The sequence below is a fragment of the Pundamilia nyererei genome, unplaced genomic scaffold, assembly GCF_000239375.1.
Source record: "Pundamilia nyererei isolate P.nyererei 1_Seehausen unplaced genomic scaffold, PunNye1.0 scaffold00149, whole genome shotgun sequence".
NCBI lineage: Eukaryota > Metazoa > Chordata > Actinopteri > Cichliformes > Cichlidae > Pundamilia > Pundamilia nyererei.
The window spans coordinates 736,752-747,991 of NW_005187550.1; the positions used below are offsets into that span (position 1 = coordinate 736,752).

Genomic DNA, 11,240 nt, shown 5'->3' on the forward strand with positions numbered 1-11,240 from the left:
ACACACACACACACACACACACACACACACACACACACACACACACACACACACACACAAAGCACGGATCCCATGTACAGGACATGCCGATCCGGTACGGAAACTGGACATCTCACAGATTCCCAAAGTCCAGATTCCATCGCTCTTCAATCAAAATTCACTGAACCAGCAGCAAAAGTAGATCAAAACTACACTACACACACACACACACACACACACACACACACACACACACACACACACACACACACACACACACACATTGCAGGTGCAGCAATGTTCAGCAGTCCCCTCCAGGCCATTGAGGCACATCTGAGTGATGCCATACTCAAAACTCTCTTTACCTCTGTGTCTCCTTCTATAAAAATACTGACTTTAATGTGAGACAATGTAAAACATAAGACCACACAAAGCCGAGGCACACTATATTTAGGAGGGGCTTGTCAAATTTTCAATGAGGCTCCAGCACTGTGTGATGCTTCCCGGTAAGAATTAAGAGTCTGATCAAAGCCACCTAACGTGGCTTCGGGTTAGGTTGGTGTATGTTTTAGAGAACCTCTCCACAGCTGATACACTGCATGAAAAACTACTTTACTTTGTTGCCATACAGCCACTGCTGCACAGCAGCTTCCCCCCTACAGACTCCAAAGCTCATTTGGAGCATTTTTTCACACTTTTAATTTGAAACCTCGCGGAGCAGTGTCTCTATGAGAATCAGATCTGTTTGTTAGAGCTGGGAGTCGAGTAGTTTGGAGGATCTCGGGTAGCGTGTCTCCTAATTCACTGAAAGAAAGAGCAATCAGCTAAGCTTCAGATGGCACCCAACAGACGACAGATTCAATCTCCTTTCTTCGAGCGTCTCTATTGTGACGTTCCCACATGCTGGTGAGCACGCCGCGTTGCTCACATTACTGATAATCTATGCAAATAGGCCACAGATTGACTAGAATGTATCTAATTGAGAAACATATGTGTCACACTCAAAAATAATAATTCTTACATCTCCCAGTGTGCGTGTGTGTTTATTCCCCCCCCTTTACTTTATTTCTGTCAGCATTCGTTCATTTATGCAGTTACATGTGACTGTGATGTTGGCGTCTTGCCGTTTAAAATGAGGACACGGTGTATCTTTTGTTTGTCGGTACAGCGTTGGGAGTATTCCTCGCTCTCACCTTCTCTCTCTCTCGTTGTGAACCCTTCTGCGGCATCGCAGGAACGTCCTGGCCATTATGAGAAGCCATTAATGAGTGCGTGGCGTGGCGTGTTGTGATGCGCGGCATATTACAGCCATTCATCAGAGTCAGGAGACACTTGACAGGCGACAGCCAACAGGTTGTGTAATCATATAACACAGCCATGTCAGGCCTGCCACAGCTCCGTGTCCCATTCAGGCCTCTAATGTTGTTTTCCTCTGGGTAATTGACAATACCAGACAGAGAGACCCAGTGATGGATAACATAATGGACCGACAGGCACACAAAGATGGCGGCCCACCGCCAGAGTGATGTCATTTCAATTTATATCAGCTTTTGGAGATATCTGCAGCAAATTTGTGCTTCTTAAAGCCTTGGTCTGCTTTTCCTTCTTCTTGGGTTTGTAATTACTGAAATGGGGCAGCACAGCGATCTCACGAAAACGAGAACTTCAGCAATGTAGTAGCTCACGCGGCTACTACTACTACTACTACGGCAATGTACCCTTGACCTTGACCTTGAGCACAGTGTGGTGAAAACCCATTAGGTGATTACTGTGTGCAGGTTTCACTATAATTTGACGGACACTACAGGAGGAATCAGGTGATAAAGAAGGCAAAAAAGGTTATTAATCATCCTGATCATGTTTTGTGATCCGAGATCAAGAAGTTCCTCTCAGTGCAGAACAAATAGATACTTAAATCTCTCATTCCCTCAGCTATTAGATCGCTTAACTCTTGACAGGGGTTATTTAGTTTGACTTCTTTTAATGATTGTTCATTTTAGACACATTTCTTTCTCAATCTATTTATTTTCTTTGGGTTTTTTTAATGAGTTTTACTATTTACTGCTCTTTGCCGACCGACCTCTTTGTTTGACACACCTTGACACTCAACAGTGTTTGTGGTTACCGGTAAGTGTTTCAGGTTTGTACGTTGTATGTCTATAATTAGGTAGGTTGTGATCAATAAAGTGAGTTGAAAATGGAAAAGTGCCAGTAAAACAACAAATACGACGCTGAACTTGAGCACAGTTTCGGTAATGACTGATTACTGTTACACTTGTAAGTTTGACTGAATCCTGTGCAAGGAGTAGCAATTCTTGTGAACTGACACCAGAGGCCTCGTCATGGCGTGAGCTCAGCCGTCCACATGAGCTAGCAAGAGAATTTCAAAACAGCAGAAATCCCATCCTGAGAGCTTCCTGTTTCATAGTGACTGTTGAGAATGATACCTTAGCAGAATGCTGGTGTTTTAAAGGCAAAGTGAAACGACAGCTGTATTGTTTCATTCCAACCAAGAGTGTGGCTGACTAAACTAAACTAAACTAAAATAAAATGTTGGCCTTGTGAGTTTAGAAGCAGGCGTCGAGCTTACGTTTGTTTTTTGTTTGGAAGGAGTTCAGAAGTTCGTGCACTTCCTATCTGGTCGTACCTGTATAAATGCCTGCCTGCTCTGCATACCTGTTTGCGCCCCACCCTTCCTCCTCTGTGTCTGCTTGTCTTCCTCTTTTGCAGGTGCTAAGAGGATCTGCCTAGCTAGGGAGCTCTTACATGCTTTCCCCAAAGGGCAAATACTGCCCTAGATGGTTGCTCTTCATCTGTTTAAGCGTTTTTTAAAGTATTTGCGTCCTTTCCTACCAAGTTTTCCGTCCCAAAAACCGATTTCCTGAGATCTGCCCAGGACCATCTGATGAGCGCCCTCTAGGTAAAGCGCAGATCGTTTCATTTAAGTGAGACCAGGTGAGAATAACTCCAGGGAGAGCCAGATTATCTAAACCCTGTTATCTAAATATAGAGCTAAAACTCAAAGTGAGCAGTAGTAACACAGAAAGAGTTAGAAAGTCAAAGCTGAAGCAGGAATTCTGTTTGTAAACCACAATGACTGTTTAAAGTGATTGGCCAGAGTCATAAATATGAAAAGCGAGACAAATATCATCTTTATCCATTAAATAAAATCATTAAAACCATTGATCCAAGTTATTGTGGTGATTAGGTCTAAAGATGACAAAGTTAAAGCAATTACAGTGTACCAGCAGGCCATCTGACGCTCAGGAATGTGCGTCTCCCACTCTGCACAACTCCCAGCTTCGTCAGAGAGGAAGAGGTGGCCCTGAGGCTGTGTTAGACATTGTTAAGGATAGCAAGTATCCTCACACAACCTGTTCTGCTCTGTCCCTAAGCTGGAGAAGAGAAGACAATGTTCTCTCTTATCCTCCCACTCTCACCGCTTCATACCTCTGCTTGTTTGTGAAATGCCTCATGCAGCACAAAATCCAAAAACGGCCAGCTTGTGCGTGTGAAAAACAGGGCGTAAGATGTTAACCACAATGAAACTCACCAGCAAGGATAAAAATAAACACCCCCTGTCTTTTGAATATCATCACTGTATCCTAAGCTGGAGGTAAAACTCCTTAGAGAATAATAGTTTTGATTAGACTCGCTGTCTGTCATTGTGTCTTCGTCTTGCCTTTCTCTCACCCCTTCACATATAGTCGATGTACAGTATACGCACTCAAAAGAAAAAAGAAGATGGGAAGAAAGGGACAAAACAGAAAAGGCAAGAAAAAAAGAGGAGGGTGTAGGACACTGGATGGCGGAAAAATAAAACGCGAATGAAAAAGGAACGCTGAGAATGGGATCATAAATCTGTCACAACAGAATGGGTGAGAGGCCTGGAAGACCTAAAAGGGCTTATGTCATTGTTTTCCAAAAAGCTCTGTTTTCCTTCTTCACATGTACACAGGCCCCGAGCTACGCTGTAACCCTGTGACGCAGAAAATTTCCCCTTTAGTGTGGTCACACACTGAAGGAGTCCACCTAACCGCTGCGAACAAAACGCACTCCTCCTCTCTCCTAAATCTCAGCTTCATCGCCTCACAACGGCCGCATTGTTCGACCTCAACAGTGGCCACGCTGTGCGCCGCTGACGTTAAAAAGGCGTGCAGTTAGAAGCTACGGGGATAAATACTCTTCAGTAAACAGCAACAGTCTGTAACGTGTTTGCAGCAATGATAGGCTTTCTAAACAAATTAAGCCAAAGCGGCTCTACATTACTCATCCTGGCCGGCTGTCTGGCCAAATTCTGTCTCCACTGCACAGTTGTTTGATCAACTGTTTGTGCCGAGTCTATGTGTTAATGTGAGGGAGGGAGAGAGGAAGAACAGATATGAGTCCACGGGCTTGAGCTGAGACGAATACAGCACGACAGCCACAGAGAGAAGCAGTGAAACTAGTCTTCCTATACTTTCATGTGTCTGCAGTCGTGTGCTGTCACATTCGGAAGCTCTGTTCTTTCTTTCGCTGTGCATTACTTGTCAGTCTGCTGATGGTCGGCGTGTGTGTGTTAAACCTGTCACTTTCTGCACTCTGAAGTCCGTGTCCTAATCGCTTTGGCTGATCCCAGCTAGTCGGGTGTGTACAGTATTTGTGTCGGGCTGGCTATATGTGCACATGAGTGTTTGTGTGCAGGGCAGATGCTCCCAAAGCATAGCCTTTGCTCAGCAGTCACACACACACACACACACACACACACACACACACACACACACACACACACACACACACACAGTATTAAGGAAGATTACCTTGCACTTTATTTATTTATTTGCTTCCTAAACTGCCCCCACCCAGCTCCCAAAGCCCCCCCTCCCCCCAAGTCATTTTTCTTAATCCCTGGTGGAAAAGAAAACGGGAGGCAAATAAAAAGTGTAATATTGGAGCACTACAGACACTACAGACCTACTTTTTAAATGGCTGATAAATTTTCAGATTTAGGGCAATGAAAAGTGCACCAGACCTTTGAATGGGAGCCACAATAAGGTCCCGGTAAGCTCTTTCAAAGTACAGTGTGCCCTACTATTACTGTTTGTCACTACAAATCTCTTTCGAGCTAGACGTGTTTTTTTTGGAAATCAAAGGTTCTTGAATCATAGCATGTTTTTTTTAATGATTTCTCATTTTGACACTGGCCACAAGCATCATGGTGGGGATTTTATTTTAAAGCAAAGCCTGCACAGCGCCTCATAAACAGCAGCTGCAGACTGCTTCCTTAGCTGCCAGCTCAGGAGTGTCCAGTCAAACCAGCCACATCACTCCCTCACTTTTTCTCTGCGTGCCAAGTCGGCTCCAAGTCAGGGAGAAAAAGGAGGCAGGATTGATTCAACCAATGTGCACAATCGATGAGATGCGGAATGAGAGAAAGATCCGTTTACCTGCGTGAACCTTGACCTCGGTGGTAGTGCCGCTGTGGTCGCCACCCCCTCCCCCGCCCCGCCCGTCATGTATTCCTCACGCAGGGTCCCTCGCTGACCTCTCCTTAAGTGGCGATCTGAAGGGAAAGCGAGACAGAAGAAGAAGGCTGTTACATTTCTTTTAATGGAAAGCCAGTGAGAGCCTGGTTCAGACAGAGGACAAATGTATCACAGAAAACAAAAAAAATGCACACCGGAGTTGAAAAATGTGTGCGGGAAGCCATGAGGGAGTTTGCTATACTGCCCCATTTACTCTACCTCCTAACCCTGCCGGAGAGCCAATGAACCAATAAACAGCTGCACCACCAATCACACTACCGTGCGTATATACTGCAGCAGCAGTCCTGTGTAAACCCCCCACCACCCCCATCCACGCGACCCCACCACCCCCACCCCTGCTGCACAGGAACAATGTCCTTCCTAAAGGTTATCAGCAGCCTGCTGCTTGGTCAGCCCTCATTCTGAATCCATTACACACAGTGCATCGAGATTCACTGCCTTAATACACCTCTCTTAGTCTCTCCTCACTGCTTCACTGCGCCCTTTACAGGCCGATACAAATCCAGCGTAGGCCCAGAACACACAAATTTACACGGGTTTTGAGATTAGCCTATCAGAACTTTTCCTTTCTGTCTCTGTGATTGGTACAAATTTCATCACCACAGAAGCTGTGATGATGAAATGGAGTACTATGCTAGCCCCTACCCTTGACCACCGATGTCCAAATGCTCCAAAACTGACTTTGTCATACACTTTGATTTATGGCCAAATAACTTTGAAACTAACCACATCCCCGCCAGCCTCAGCTGTAGTCTGTGTTTGATGTAAAACAGCAAATGTTGCTTAGTATAAAAAGCTAACAGACTAAATCATTTCGGCATCCTGCAACATTACTGCAATAAAGTTTATAATAACTGACAATAATAGTCCCCCAGGAAGATACACAATCCCCCTACTTCCTCCAGTGTTTCTTCACATGCAATCTGGTCAAGAAGTAGAATAAGTCTAAAAACTGCAGTTTAGAGTCAAAACGTGGACAGCTAAAATCTTGTTAAAAGTCTGGGGATCCAGTTGATTGATTTCTCTTAGATCACTTTTGTTAGTGTCCATATTTTGCAAAAGTTTGAAAACAGAAGTTTTGCTTCAATCAGCAAAAATCAGCACTCTTTGTCCTGGCAGCAGATGTTAGCTGAAGCTATAATAAAAGGAATAAAATGACTGAAATGCATAAAAGATAACACCATGTAAAAAAACAAACAAAAAAAAACACCTAAAATCGCTGATACCAATATTGAGGGAACAACAGACATATGGTTGGAAAAGCGGAGGTCACTACCATCCATATTTCCTGTCTCTCTTTACTATTCCCATCAATAAAGACACAAAATCCATGTGATGCAATGGCAGGCACCTCATACATCACAGCACCTGCTCATTCATTTATTCCATGATGGGAAGGGAACATACTGAAGACTATAATGTGAGAAGGGGGTGGGGTGGGGGGGCTGATTTTGGACAGAGTCCAAAAAAGAAGAGGACAGGGCAGAGAAGAAAGCCATAAATACGCAGGGAGGCGAGCAGGTGTTCGAGAAATATGATTTGCGGGGGTCTACGTAGCACGCGGTGCTGACAGGTAAGCCTATTAGGTTGCTATTAGCCAGCTATAACATGCACCAGTGTTTAAAGGTGATGGGTTTAAGAGAGAGTTATACATTTATTTTTAAAAATGCAGCAACTACATCATTACTGAGCTGGTTTCACATTGATTTAATTCACTGCGTCGCCTTTTTTTGTTTTTTCCAAGCTGACATAATTCGGCAGCCGTGAAAGAAATACGTGTTTCGCTTCGCTTGTTGAATAAAAAACAAGCAAACAAACAACAGCAAGCTTGTTTTATTGCAGTAGATGTTAGGTCTGATTCGACTTTAGAGAGCAACACCAGGTTTTTCTCTTTTTTTTTTCTCTCATATTCTGAAAACGACATTAGCCTTCACATCCAAAAGAGTGCAAGAGAGAGCTAAACACTGAGATGGCAGTGCATTTCTGCGCATTGAAAACTGCCAGGGAGCAATCAGTGAAGAATGCAAACGTTTATAAGAAACCCAATGCACTAGAACATGGAGATCTGCAATCGAATTTCACTTGAAATACTGCACGAGAGACACAAGACTGCGAGAAAATTGCTACCACTTGAGCAGCACACTACAGATGGTGTTGAGAGCAACACAGCACATAGCAATGTGTTCTTTAATAACGTGGTGAATATTGCAGTGAAAAGCTGAGTAGCTTCTGCAGACTCCTGCTTTTTTTCCCTTTCCTGTCAGAAGTGTGAACTCTTTCATCCAGGATATAAGAGGCTGCGGTAAAATCCTCAAAGAGACTAATCGCGTTAAATGAGGTTTGTGTCTGTATCCATGACTTCTGAGTGTGCGTGTGTGGGATGTCAGGGGCTGGAGTGAGGGAAGTTGTAGGTGCCTGTGAGCGACTACAAATTCTTGTCACCTTTGAATCTAAACTCTGTCCTGTCTCCGCTCGAGTCAGCCGTCTCCTGTTTTCACTTGGTTAATGCTTCAGTCCTGGTAACTGTATCAGTTGATCGGGGTGTACTAGGTGAGACTAGGGCTGCACGATTAATCGTTAGAAAATCGCGATCTCGATTCATACTTATCTCATTTCCAAATGACAATGATTAAAAAAAAGAAAGAAAGAAAGAAAAGACGACGACGACGACGACGATTGTACCGCATTTTGATCCGGGACGTAATCTGCATGAAAACAAGCGCTCACTCTTCCTGCTCAACAAATGACAAGGGCGGAGCCTTATACCACGTGATACAGAAGCTGTGCCGTGTGATGCTAAAATTAGCAGGGAAAAAACAACGGAGAGCACGTCAGGGATGACGAGAAAGTGACAGGAGAAAATCCGTCCCGGCATCCACCCAAACATCAATAACGGGAACCTTATACAGCGCTTCCCTATACACGTCGAACTCCCGCAGGCACAATGAAATTACGGAGGCTATCACTTATCACCTGACCAAAGATATGGCTCCCATCAACACTGTGCAAAACGAGGGATTTAGGAAAATGATCAACACCCTAGACAAACGCTACACAGTGCTGTCCCGCAACTATTTTTCTATTGTTGCACTACCTGCTCTATACACGCAGCGTCGAGCAACGGTGGAGACGGAATTTCAAGCAGTACAACATTTTGCGGCAACAACATAACGTGAGACATTTGTTGTTTTTATGTTTATTTATTGTTTTTATGTTCAGTCTCAACTGTTACGAAGTTGATGTGCAGTTAATAAGTGCAATAAATATTTATACTGGAAAAGAAAATCGTGAGAGAATCGAATTATGCAAAATCGTGCAGCCCTAACGGAGACACGAATACATTTTCTTTGGTCTTAAAAGTGATTCAGTTTCTGAAGATGACAAAGCCTAAGTTTGCCTTTTAAAAGCCTTTAACACCACCACATTTACTTTGGCTTTCTGGAGGGGAATCCTCGCCTCAAGTGGCCGCTCGTACAGTTCAGCTCATACAGACGCATTCATACAGAAGCATGTGCACAAGCACGCACACATATGCTATGCATCGAAATAAAAGCAAACCTCATCTTCCTTAAAACAGCCAGGGCTGTCCCTGGGTGTCTTAACACAACTCATCAACTGTTAAACCAGAGAGAGAGGCAGAGCAGTAAAAATCAATGCCCCCAGCACTGCAAACAGCAGTCAATTATGTTAGTTGGAAGAGGAAAGAGCGAGAATTTGCAGCAGTGTCTGGAGAGGTAAGGAGAAAGAAATGGGAGGAATCCAAGGAAGGAAGGAAGGAAGGCAGGAAAGAGAAAGTCCATCTTAAGCTAAAAGCAGCAGGCTAATATATGTAATTGATTACCTCTATGCAAATAGAAGAACTTTAAAAAACCACCGACTGCAATTTAAAGCAGGAGCAGAGGCTCTGAAAATCGATTGACGCCATGAGCGAGAGAAGCCATTTTCCTCTAGCCAAGATAAAACACTTTACTACGAGCTGTCAGATACTTATCAGGAGGAAATTAGCAGAGGAATACCATTTTCCCAAACAAACAGGTCAAGTGTTTCTCCTCTTTTGAGTGGCCTGTCCCACGCTTTCACCGTCTCCCGCTCTGATATCATCATCTGTTATTTCCTCCTGTTTAAATGCCAACAGTAAGGGAGCCAGGGCTGTATTTCATTCAAACAGATCATTTGTAATAAAAGAGGGGGGGGGGAGAAGCCCCACGCAGGCAGGCCTTGTGCACCGGCAGTAGCTGTCTGTTGTTTGAAACAGAGAGGATGAGGTCTCCGGTTTTGCCTCAACTCCCGGGAGCGACCCCAAAGCCTGCCAGCACCCGCACGCACTCGCTGACGCAAGTCCGTCCTCAATCTACGAGCCCGATCTCACCAAAACAATATCTGAGTTTCTGGCCTGCAGTCGGTGTTACTGGCTGAAAAAAAAGGAGAGAAAACAAGAAAGAAAGAAAACAGACAGAGAACAGAGCACAAAGAGATGTCGAGGCAGGCAGCAGCCCACACAAGGCAACTTTGGTGGAGAGAGAGAAGAGGCCAGCTCGGCGTCAACATCAACACCGGTTCTGCAGTCACTGCTCAGCAGGTAATTATGATAACAACGTGTTCCCTAGGCGGCCTCTCTCTGATTTAGTTTCCAAGCACTTACCCTTCCTAAAATCTCCCCCCTGATAACATCTGATATGATTACAAAGTCGAGATCCCTTTCAAAGAGCGCCCACTTATGTGCCTTTAATTTGGTGTACACTAACTTTCCCTCTCGTGACTACTCATTGAAGCTTCTCATCTTATTGTGTACACCTAGTTAAGATGTTGCACCCTTTGGATTGTCATAACATTTCGGAAAATGCAGTGACATAAACAAACCTCACCTACCGACACCATCCGTTACAGAGCGCGCCACTTGCTTTCTATTACCTTCCACTGTAAACACAGCTTTGCCGCATGGGGAAATACGCCATTTCATTGTGTCTGTTAACATCCAGTTTTAGCAGTGGGAATTCGGCCCTGAATGGAATCAACCGAGCTGACCCTGTGATTACCTCTGCGGTGCGGCATTTTCCTTGGCTGTCATCACAGCCGACCCTTTAAACGGCCAGAGCTGCTCTGCAACAGAGGCTAGGCTGTTGACATACTGAAGACATTTAAGATAATCCCCGAGATGTCTCTGTGATTTCCAAGATTACATCTTCAAAGGGGAAATGCGCCCGGCTGCCTGTACTTGAAGGGGAGAGAGATGCGGAGGGCTCTTGTTCTGAAGGAGGGGGTGGAATAGCTCAAGAATGCAATCATGGTTTTGGAGTGGAATAAGGCCTGTCCTGGCTAGCTAAGCTGGCAGGAGGGTGAGAGGATAGGAGGGGAGCGTGGCGAAGGAGAATCAAACCTGAGAGAGAAAACACACTTGTCGGAAGGGGACAAAACACAGCGGGGCTGAGACAGAAGTCTCACCTGTGCGACCAGACCTGGGCCTGCCTTGTCAAGTTGTCAAGTTGAGATTAAATAGTTATTCACTTCCTCCACATGAATCAACTTTTCTTGCCTAAGAAAACAGACCTAAATGCTTCAAAGTAGAGCAGGGCGATATGGCCAAAAATATTTATCACGATATATATTTGAAAATTTGCGATAACGATATAACTGACGATATAATTGATGCGAGACAAAATACAACTCCACAACATTACTAGTGCAAAAAGACAACCTTCCATTTATTTTCACTTAAACAAGAAGCTGGTTTTTATG

General features: G+C 44.4%; 1 protein-coding gene across 4 annotated transcripts in view; it reads right to left on the reverse strand.

Moving 5' to 3' along the window:
* zmiz1a (zinc finger, MIZ-type containing 1a) overlaps positions 1-11,240 on the reverse strand; it is a 107,840-nt gene that overhangs the window by 72,620 nt on the left and 23,980 nt on the right. For all 4 annotated transcript variants that reach the window (XM_005744763.2, XM_005744766.2, XM_005744762.2 and 1 more), the window contains exon 2: positions 5,406-5,521. The gene's annotated coding sequence lies outside the window, so the exon portion shown is untranslated. The remainder of the gene's footprint in view (positions 1-5,405; positions 5,522-11,240) is intronic.